An 8,946-nucleotide genomic window follows, 5' to 3' on the forward strand; every position below is an offset into this window, starting at 1 on the left:
GATTGACAATCAAGCGTCTTGAAAATTGAAAAATCGAAGACGGGAATAGAGAGAGTGTATTACAATATTTTCTCCTAAATTGGTTATAATGAAGTAAGATTTAATACCGAGTTATTTAAATTTCTGACATCGCACGAAACGGAGACATTTAATAAAATTAATTAGCAGAGCGTGGTTTCGATCCACGGACCTCTGGGTTATGGGCCCAGCACGCTTCCACTGCGCCACTCTGCTCGCGAAGCGATTGACAATCAAGCGTCTTGAAAATTGAAAAATCGAAGACGGGAATAGAGAGAGTGTATTACAATATTTTCTCCTAAATTGGTTATAATGAAGTAATAATTAATACCGAGTTATTTAAATTTCTGACATCGCACGAAACGGAGACATTTAATAAAATTAATTAGCAGAGCGTGGTTTCGATCCACGGACCTCTGGGTTATGGGCCCAGCACGCTTCCACTGCGCCACTCTGCTCGCGAAGCGATTGACAATCAAGCGTCTTGAAAATTGAAAAATCGAAGACGGGAATAGAGAGAGTGTATTACAATATTTTCTCCTAAATTGGATATAATGAAGTAAGAATTAATACCGAGTTATTTAAATTTCTTACATCGCACGAAACGGAGACATTTAATAAAATTAATTAGCAGAGCGTGGTTTCGATCCACGGACCTCTGGGTTATGGGCCCAGCATGCTTCCACTGCGCCACTCTGCTCGCGAAGCGATTGACAATCAAGCGTCTTGAAAATTGAAAAATCGAAGACGGGAATAGAGAGAGTGTATTACAATATTTTCTCCTAAATTGGTTATAATGAAGTAAGAATTAATACCGAGTTATTTAAATTTCTGACATCGCACGAAACGGAGACATTTAATAAAATTAATTAGCAGAGCGTGGTTTCGATCCACGGACCTCTGGGTTATGGGCCCAGCACGCTTCCACTGCGCCACTCTGCTCGCGAAGCGATTGACAATCAAGCGTCTTGAAAATTGAAAAATCGAAGACGGGAATAGAGAGAGTGTATTACAATATTTTCTCCTAAATTGGTTATAATGAAGTAAGAATTAATACCGAGTTATTTAAATTTCTGACATCGCACGAAACGGAGACATTTAATAAAATTAATTAGCAGAGCGTGGTTTCGATCCACGGACCTCTGGGTTATGGGCCCAGCATGCTTCCACTGCGCCACTCTGCTCGCGAAGCGATTGACAATCAAGCGTCTTGAAAATTGAAAAATCGAAGACGGGAATAGAGAGAGTGTATTACAATATTTTCTCCTAAATTGGTTATAATGAAGTAAGATTTAATACCGAGTTATTTAAATTTCTGACATCGCACGAAACGGAGACATTTAATAAAATTAATTAGCAGAGCGTGGTTTCGATCCACGGACCTCTGGGTTATGGGCCCAGCACGCTTCCACTGCGCCACTCTGCTCGCGAAGCGATTGACAATCAAGCGTCTTGAAAATTGAAAAATCGAAGACGGGAATAGAGAGAGTGTATTACAATATTTTCTCCTAAATTGGTTATAATGAAGTAAGAATTAATACCGAGTTATTTAAATTTCTGACATCGCACGAAACGGAGACATTTAATAAAATTAATTAGCAGAGCGTGGTTTCGATCCACGGACCTCTGGGTTATGGGCCCAGCACGCTTCCACTGCGCCACTCTGCTCGCGAAGCGATTGACAATCAAGCGTCTTGAAAATTGAAAAATCGAAGACGGGAATAGAGAGAGTGTATTACAATATTTTCTCCTAAATTGGATATAATGAAGTAAGAATTAATACCGAGTTATTTAAATTTCTTACATCGCACGAAACGGAGACATTTAATAAAATTAATTAGCAGAGCGTGGTTTCGATCCACGGACCTCTGGGTTATGGGCCCAGCATGCTTCCACTGCGCCACTCTGCTCGCGAAGCGATTGACAATCAAGCGTCTTGAAAATTGAAAAATCGAAGACGGGAATAGAGAGAGTGTATTACAATATTTTCTCCTAAATTGGTTATAATGAAGTAAGAATTAATACCGAGTTATTTAAATTTCTGACATCGCACGAAACGGAGACATTTAATAAAATTAATTAGCAGAGCGTGGTTTCGATCCACGGACCTCTGGGTTATGGGCCCAGCACGCTTCCACTGCGCCACTCTGCTCGCGAAGCGATTGACAATCAAGCGTCTTGAAAATTGAAAAATCGAAGACGGGAATAGAGAGAGTGTATTACAATATTTTCTCCTAAATTGGTTATAATGAAGTAAGAATTAATACCGAGTTATTTAAATTTCTGACATCGCACGAAACGGAGACATTTAATAAAATTAATTAGCAGAGCGTGGTTTCGATCCACGGACCTCTGGGTTATGGGCCCAGCACGCTTCCACTGCGCCACTCTGCTCGCGAAGCGATTGACAATCAAGCGTCTTGAAAATTGAAAAATCGAAGACGGGAATAGAGAGAGTGTATTACAATATTTTCTCCTAAATTGGTTATAATGAAGTAAGAATTAATACCGAGTTATTTAAATTTCTGACATCGCACGAAACGGAGACATTTAATAAAATTAATTAGCAGAGCGTGGTTTCGATCCACGGACCTCTGGGTTATGGGCCCAGCATGCTTCCACTGCGCCACTCTGCTCGCGAAGCGATTGACAATCAAGCGTCTTGAAAATTGAAAAATCGAAGACGGGAATAGAGAGAGTGTATTACAATATTTTCTCCTAAATTGGTTATAATGAAGTAAGAATTAATACCGAGTTATTTAAATTTCTGACATCGCACGAAACGGAGACATTTAATAAAATTAATTAGCAGTACGTGGTTTCGATCCACGGACCTCTGGGTTATGGGCCCAGCACGCTTCCACTGCGCCACTCTGCTCGCGAAGCGATTGACAATCAAGCGTCTTGAAAATTGAAAAATCGAAGACGGGAATAAAGAGAGTGTATTACAATATTTTCTCCTAAATTGGTTATAATGAAGTAAGAATTAATACCGAGTTATTTAAATTTCTGACATCGCACGAAACGGAGACATTTAATAAAATTAATTAGCAGATCGTGGTTTCGATCCACGGACCTCTGGGTTATGGGCCCAGCATGCTTCCACTGCGCCACTCTGCTCGCGAAGCGATTGACAATCAAGCGTCTTGAAAATTGAAAAATCGAAGACGGGAATAGAGAGAGTATATTACAATATTTTCTCCTAAATTGGTTATAATGAAGTAAGAATTAATACCGAGTTATTTAAATTTCTGACATCGCACGAAACGGAGACATTTAATAAAATTAATTAGCAGAGCGTGGTTTCGATCCACGGACCTCTGGGTTATGGGCCCAGCACGCTTCCACTGCGCCACTCTGCTCGCGAAGCGATTGACAATCAAGCGTCTTGAAAATTGAAAAATCGAAGACGGGAATAGAGAGAGTGTATTACAATATTTGCTCCTAAAATGGATATAATGAAGGAAGAATTAATACCGAGTTATTTAAATTTCTGACATCGCACGAAACGGAGACATTTAATAAAATTAATTAGCAGATCGTGGTTTCGATCCACGGACCTCTGGGTTATGGGCCCAGCATGCTTCCACTGCGCCACTCTGCTCGCGAAGCGATTGACAATCAAGCGTCTTGAAAATTGAAAAATCGAAGACGGGAATAGAGAGAGTGTATTACAATATTTTCTCCTAAAATGGATATAATGAAGGAAGAATTAATACCGAGTTATTTAAATTTCTGACATCGCACGAAACGGAGACATTTAATAAAATTAATTAGCAGATCGTGGTTTCGATCCACGGACCTCTGGGTTATGGGCCCAGCATGCTTCCACTGCGCCACTCTGCTCGCGAAGCGATTGACAATCAAGCGTCTTGAAAATTGAAAAATCGAAGACGGGAATAGAGAGAGTGTATTACAATATTTTCTCCTAAAATGGATATAATGAAGGAAGAATTAATACCGAGTTATTTAAATTTCTGACTTCGCACGAAACGGAGACATTTAATAAAACTAATTAGCAGAGCGTGGTTTCGATCCACGGACCTCTGGGTTATGGGCCCAGCACGCTTCCACTGCGCCACTCTGCTCGCGAAGCGATTGACAATCAAGCGTCTTGAAAATTGAAAAATTGAAGACGGGAATAGAGAGAGTGTATTACAATATTTTCTCCTAAAATGGTTACAATGAAGTAAGAATTAATACCGAGTTATTTAAATTTCTGACATCGCACGAAACGGAGACATTTAATAAAATTAATTAGCAGAGCGTGGTTTCGATCCACTCACCTCTGGGTTATAGGCCCAGCACGCTTCCACTGCGCCACTCTGCTCGCGAAGCTATTGACAATCAAGCGTCTTGAAAATTGAAAAATCGAAGACGGGAATAGAGAGAGTGTATTACAATATTTTCTCCTAAAATGGATATAATGAAGGAAGAATTAATACCGAGTTATTTAAATTTCTGACTTCGCACGAAACGGAGACATTTAATAAAACTAATTAGCAGAGCGTGGTTTCGATCCACGGACCTCTGGGTTATGGGCCCAGCACGCTTCCACTGCGCCACTCTGCTCGCGAAGCGATTGACAATCAAGCGTCTTGAAAATTGAAAAATCGAAGACGGGAATAGAGAGAGTGTATTACAATATTTTCTCCTAAAATGGTTACAATGAAGTAAGAATTAATACCGAGTTATTTAAATTTCTGACATCGCACGAAACGGAGACATTTAATAAAATTAATTAGCAGAGCGTGGTTTCGATCCACTCACCTCTGGGTTATAGGCCCAGCACGCTTCCACTGCGCCACTCTGCTCGCGAAGCTATTGACAATCAAGCGTCTTGAAAATTGAAAAATCGAAGACGGGAATAGAGAGAGTGTATTACAATATTTTCTCCTAAAATGGATATAATGAAGGAAGAATTAATACCGAGTTATTTAAATTTCTGACATCGCACGAAACGGAGACATTTAATAAAATTAATTAGCAGAGCGTGGTTTCGATCCACGGACCTCTGGGTTATGGGCCCAGCACGCTTCCACTGCGCCACTCTGCTCGCGAAGCTATTGACAATCAAGCGTCTTGAAAATTGAAAAATCGAAGACGGGAATAGAGAGAGTGTATTACAATATTTTCTCCTAAAATGGATATAATGAAGGAAGAATTAATACCGAGTTATTTAAATTTCTGACATCGCACGAAACGGAGACATTTAATAAAATTAATTAGCAGATCGTGGTTTCGATCCACGGACCTCTGGGTTATGGGCCCAGCACGCTTCCACTGCGCCACTCTGCTCGCGAAGCTATTGACAATCAAGCGTCTTGAAAATTGAAAAATCGAAGACGGGAATAGAGAGAGTGTATTACAATATTTTCTCCTAAAATGGATATAATGAAGGAAGAATTAATACCGAGTTATTTAAATTTCTGACTTCGCACGAAACGGAGACATTTAATAAAATTAATTAGCAGAGCGTGGTTTCGATCCACGGACCTCTGGGTTAGGGGCCCAGCACGCTTCCACTGCGCCACTCTGCTCGCGAAGCTATTGACAATCAAGCGTCTTGAAAATTGAAAAATCGAAGACGGGAATAGAGAGAGTGTATTACAATATTTTCTCCTAAAATGGATATAATGAAGGAAGAATTAATACCGAGTTATTTAAATTTCTGACTTCGCACGAAACGGAGACATTTAATAAAATTAATTAGCAGAGCGTGGTTTCGATCCACGGACCTCTGGGTTATGGGCCCAGCACGCTTCCACTGCGCCACTCTGCTCGCGAAGCTATTGACAATCAAGCGTCTTGAAAATTGAAAAATCGAAGACGGGAATAGAGAGAGTGTATTACAATATTTTCTCCTAAAATGGATATAATGAAGGAAGAATTAATACCGAGTTATTTAAATTTCTGACTTCGCACGAAACGGAGACATTTAATAAAATTAATTAGCAGAGCGTGGTTTCGATCCACGGACCTCTGGGTTATGGGCCCAGCACGCTTCCACTGCGCCACTCTGCTCGCGAAGCTATTGACAATCAAGCGTCTTGAAAATTGAAAAATCGAAGACGGGAATAGAGAGAGTGTATTACAATATTTTCTCCTAAAATGGATATAATGAAGGAAGAATTAATACCGAGTTATTTAAATTTCTGACTTCGCACGAAACGGAGACATTTAATAAAACTAATTAGCAGAGCGTGGTTTCGATCCACGGACCTCTGGGTTATGGGCCCAGCACGCTTCCACTGCGCCACTCTGCTCGCGAAGCGATTGACAATCAAGCGTCTTGAAAATTGAAAAATCGAAGACGGGAATAGAGAGAGTGTATTACAATATTTTCTCCTAAAATGGTTACAATGAAGTAAGAATTAATACCGAGTTATTTAAATTTCTGACATCGCACGAAACGGAGACATTTAATAAAATTAATTAGCAGAGCGTGGTTTCGATCCACTCACCTCTGGGTTATAGGCCCAGCACGCTTCCACTGCGCCACTCTGCTCGCGAAGCTATTGACAATCAAGCGTCTTGAAAATTGAAAAATCGAAGACGGGAATAGAGAGAGTGTATTACAATATTTTCTCCTAAAATGGATATAATGAAGGAAGAATTAATACCGAGTTATTTAAATTTCTGACATCGCACGAAACGGAGACATTTAATAAAATTAATTAGCAGAGCGTGGTTTCGATCCACGGACCTCTGGGTTATGGGCCCAGCACGCTTCCACTGCGCCACTCTGCTCGCGAAGCTATTGACAATCAAGCGTCTTGAAAATTGAAAAATCGAAGACGGGAATAGAGAGAGTGTATTACAATATTTTCTCCTAAAATGGATATAATGAAGGAAGAATTAATACCGAGTTATTTAAATTTCTGACATCGCACGAAACGGAGACATTTAATAAAATTAATTAGCAGATCGTGGTTTCGATCCACGGACCTCTGGGTTATGGGCCCAGCACGCTTCCACTGCGCCACTCTGCTCGCGAAGCTATTGACAATCAAGCGTCTTGAAAATTGAAAAATCGAAGACGGGAATAGAGAGAGTGTATTACAATATTTTCTCCTAAAATGGATATAATGAAGGAAGAATTAATACCGAGTTATTTAAATTTCTGACTTCGCACGAAACGGAGACATTTAATAAAATTAATTAGCAGAGCGTGGTTTCGATCCACGGACCTCTGGGGTATGGGCCCAGCACGCTTCCACTGCGCCACTCTGCTCGCGAAGCTATTGACAATCAAGCGTCTTAAAAATTGAAAAATCGAAGACGGGAATAGAGAGAGTGTATTACAATATTTTCTCCTAAAATGGATATAATGAAGGAAGAATTAATACCGAGTTATTTAAATTTCTGACTTCGCACGAAACGGAGACATTTAATAAAATTAATTAGCAGAGCGTGGTTTCGATCCACGGACCTCTGGGTTATGGGCCCAGCACGCTTCCACTGCGCCACTCTGCTCGCGAAGCTATTGACAATCAAGCGTCTTGAAAATTGAAAAATCGAAGACGGGAATAGAGAGAGTGTATTACAATATTTTCTCCTAAAATGGATATAATGAAGGAAGAATTAATACCGAGTTATTTAAATTTCTGACTTCGCACGAAACGGAGACATTTAATAAAATTAATTAGCAGAGCGTGGTTTCGATCCACGGACCTCTGGGTTATGGGCCCAGCACGCTTCCACTGCGCCACTCTGCTCGCGAAGCGATTGACAATCAAGCGTCTTGAAAATTGAAAAATCGAAGACGGGAATAGAGAGAGTGTATTACAATATTTTCTCCTAAAATGGATATAATGAAGGAAGAATTAATACCGAGTTATTTAAATTTCTGACTTCGCACGAAACGGAGACATTTAATAAAATTAATTAGCAGAGCGTGGTTTCGATCCACGGACCTCTGGGTTATGGGCCCAGCACGCTTCCACTGCGCCACTCTGCTCGCGAAGCTATTGACAATCAAGCGTCTTGAAAATTGAAAAATCGAAGACGGGAATAGAGAGAGTGTATTACAATATTTTCTCCTAAAATGGATATAATGAAGGAAGAATTAATACCGAGTTTTTTAAATTTCTGACTTCGCACGAAACGGAGACATTTAATAAAATTAATTAGCAGAGCGTGGTTTCGATCCACGGACCTCTGGGTTATGGGCCCAGCACGCTTCCACTGCGCCACTCTGCTCGCGAAACTATTGACAATCAAGCGTCTTGAAAATTGAAAAATCGAAGACGGGAATAGAGAGAGTGTATTACAATATTTTCTCCTAAAATGGATATAATGAAGGAAGAATTAATACCGAGTTATTTAAATTTCTGACTTCGCACGAAACGGAGACATTTAATAAAATTAATTAGCAGAGCGTGGTTTCGATCCACGGACCTCTGGGTTATGGGCCCAGCACGCTTCCACTGCGCCACTCTGCTCGCGAAGCTATTGACTATCAAGCGTCTTGAAAATTGAAAAATCGAAGACGGGAATAGAGAGAGTGTATTACAATATTTTCTCCTAAAATGGATATAATGAAGGAAGAATTAATACCGAGTTATTTAAATTTCTGACTTCGCACGAAACGGAGACATTTAATAAAATTAATTAGCAGAGCGTGGTTTCGATCCACGGACCTCTGGGTTATGGGCCCAGCACGCTTCCACTGCGCCACTCTGCTCGCGAAGCTATTGACAATCAAGCGTCTTGAAAATTGAAAAATCGAAGACGGGAATAGAGAGAGTGTATTACAATATTTTCTCCTAAAATGGATATAATGAAGGAAGAATTAATACCGAGTTATTTAAATTTCTGACATCGCACGAAACGGAGACATTTAATAAAATTAATTAGCAGAGCGTGGTTTCGATCCACGGACCTCTGGGTTGTGGGCCCAGCACGCTTCCACTGCGCCACTCTGCT

At 40.3% G+C, this 8,946-nt stretch overlaps 2 non-coding genes across 2 annotated transcripts; both read right to left on the bottom strand.

Moving 5' to 3' along the window:
* Positions 1-5,486: 5,486 nt before the first annotated feature.
* Positions 5,487-5,558, bottom strand: Trnar-ccu (transfer RNA arginine (anticodon CCU)). Its single transcript has one exon. It is a non-coding gene; the product is annotated as a tRNA-Arg (tRNA).
* A 3,316-nt stretch (positions 5,559-8,874) lies between these two features.
* Trnav-cac (transfer RNA valine (anticodon CAC)) lies at positions 8,875-8,946 on the bottom strand. Its single transcript has one exon. It is a non-coding gene; the product is annotated as a tRNA-Val (tRNA).

This window comes from Argiope bruennichi, chromosome 10 (assembly GCF_947563725.1).
Source record: "Argiope bruennichi chromosome 10, qqArgBrue1.1, whole genome shotgun sequence".
Lineage (NCBI taxonomy): Eukaryota > Metazoa > Arthropoda > Arachnida > Araneae > Araneidae > Argiope > Argiope bruennichi.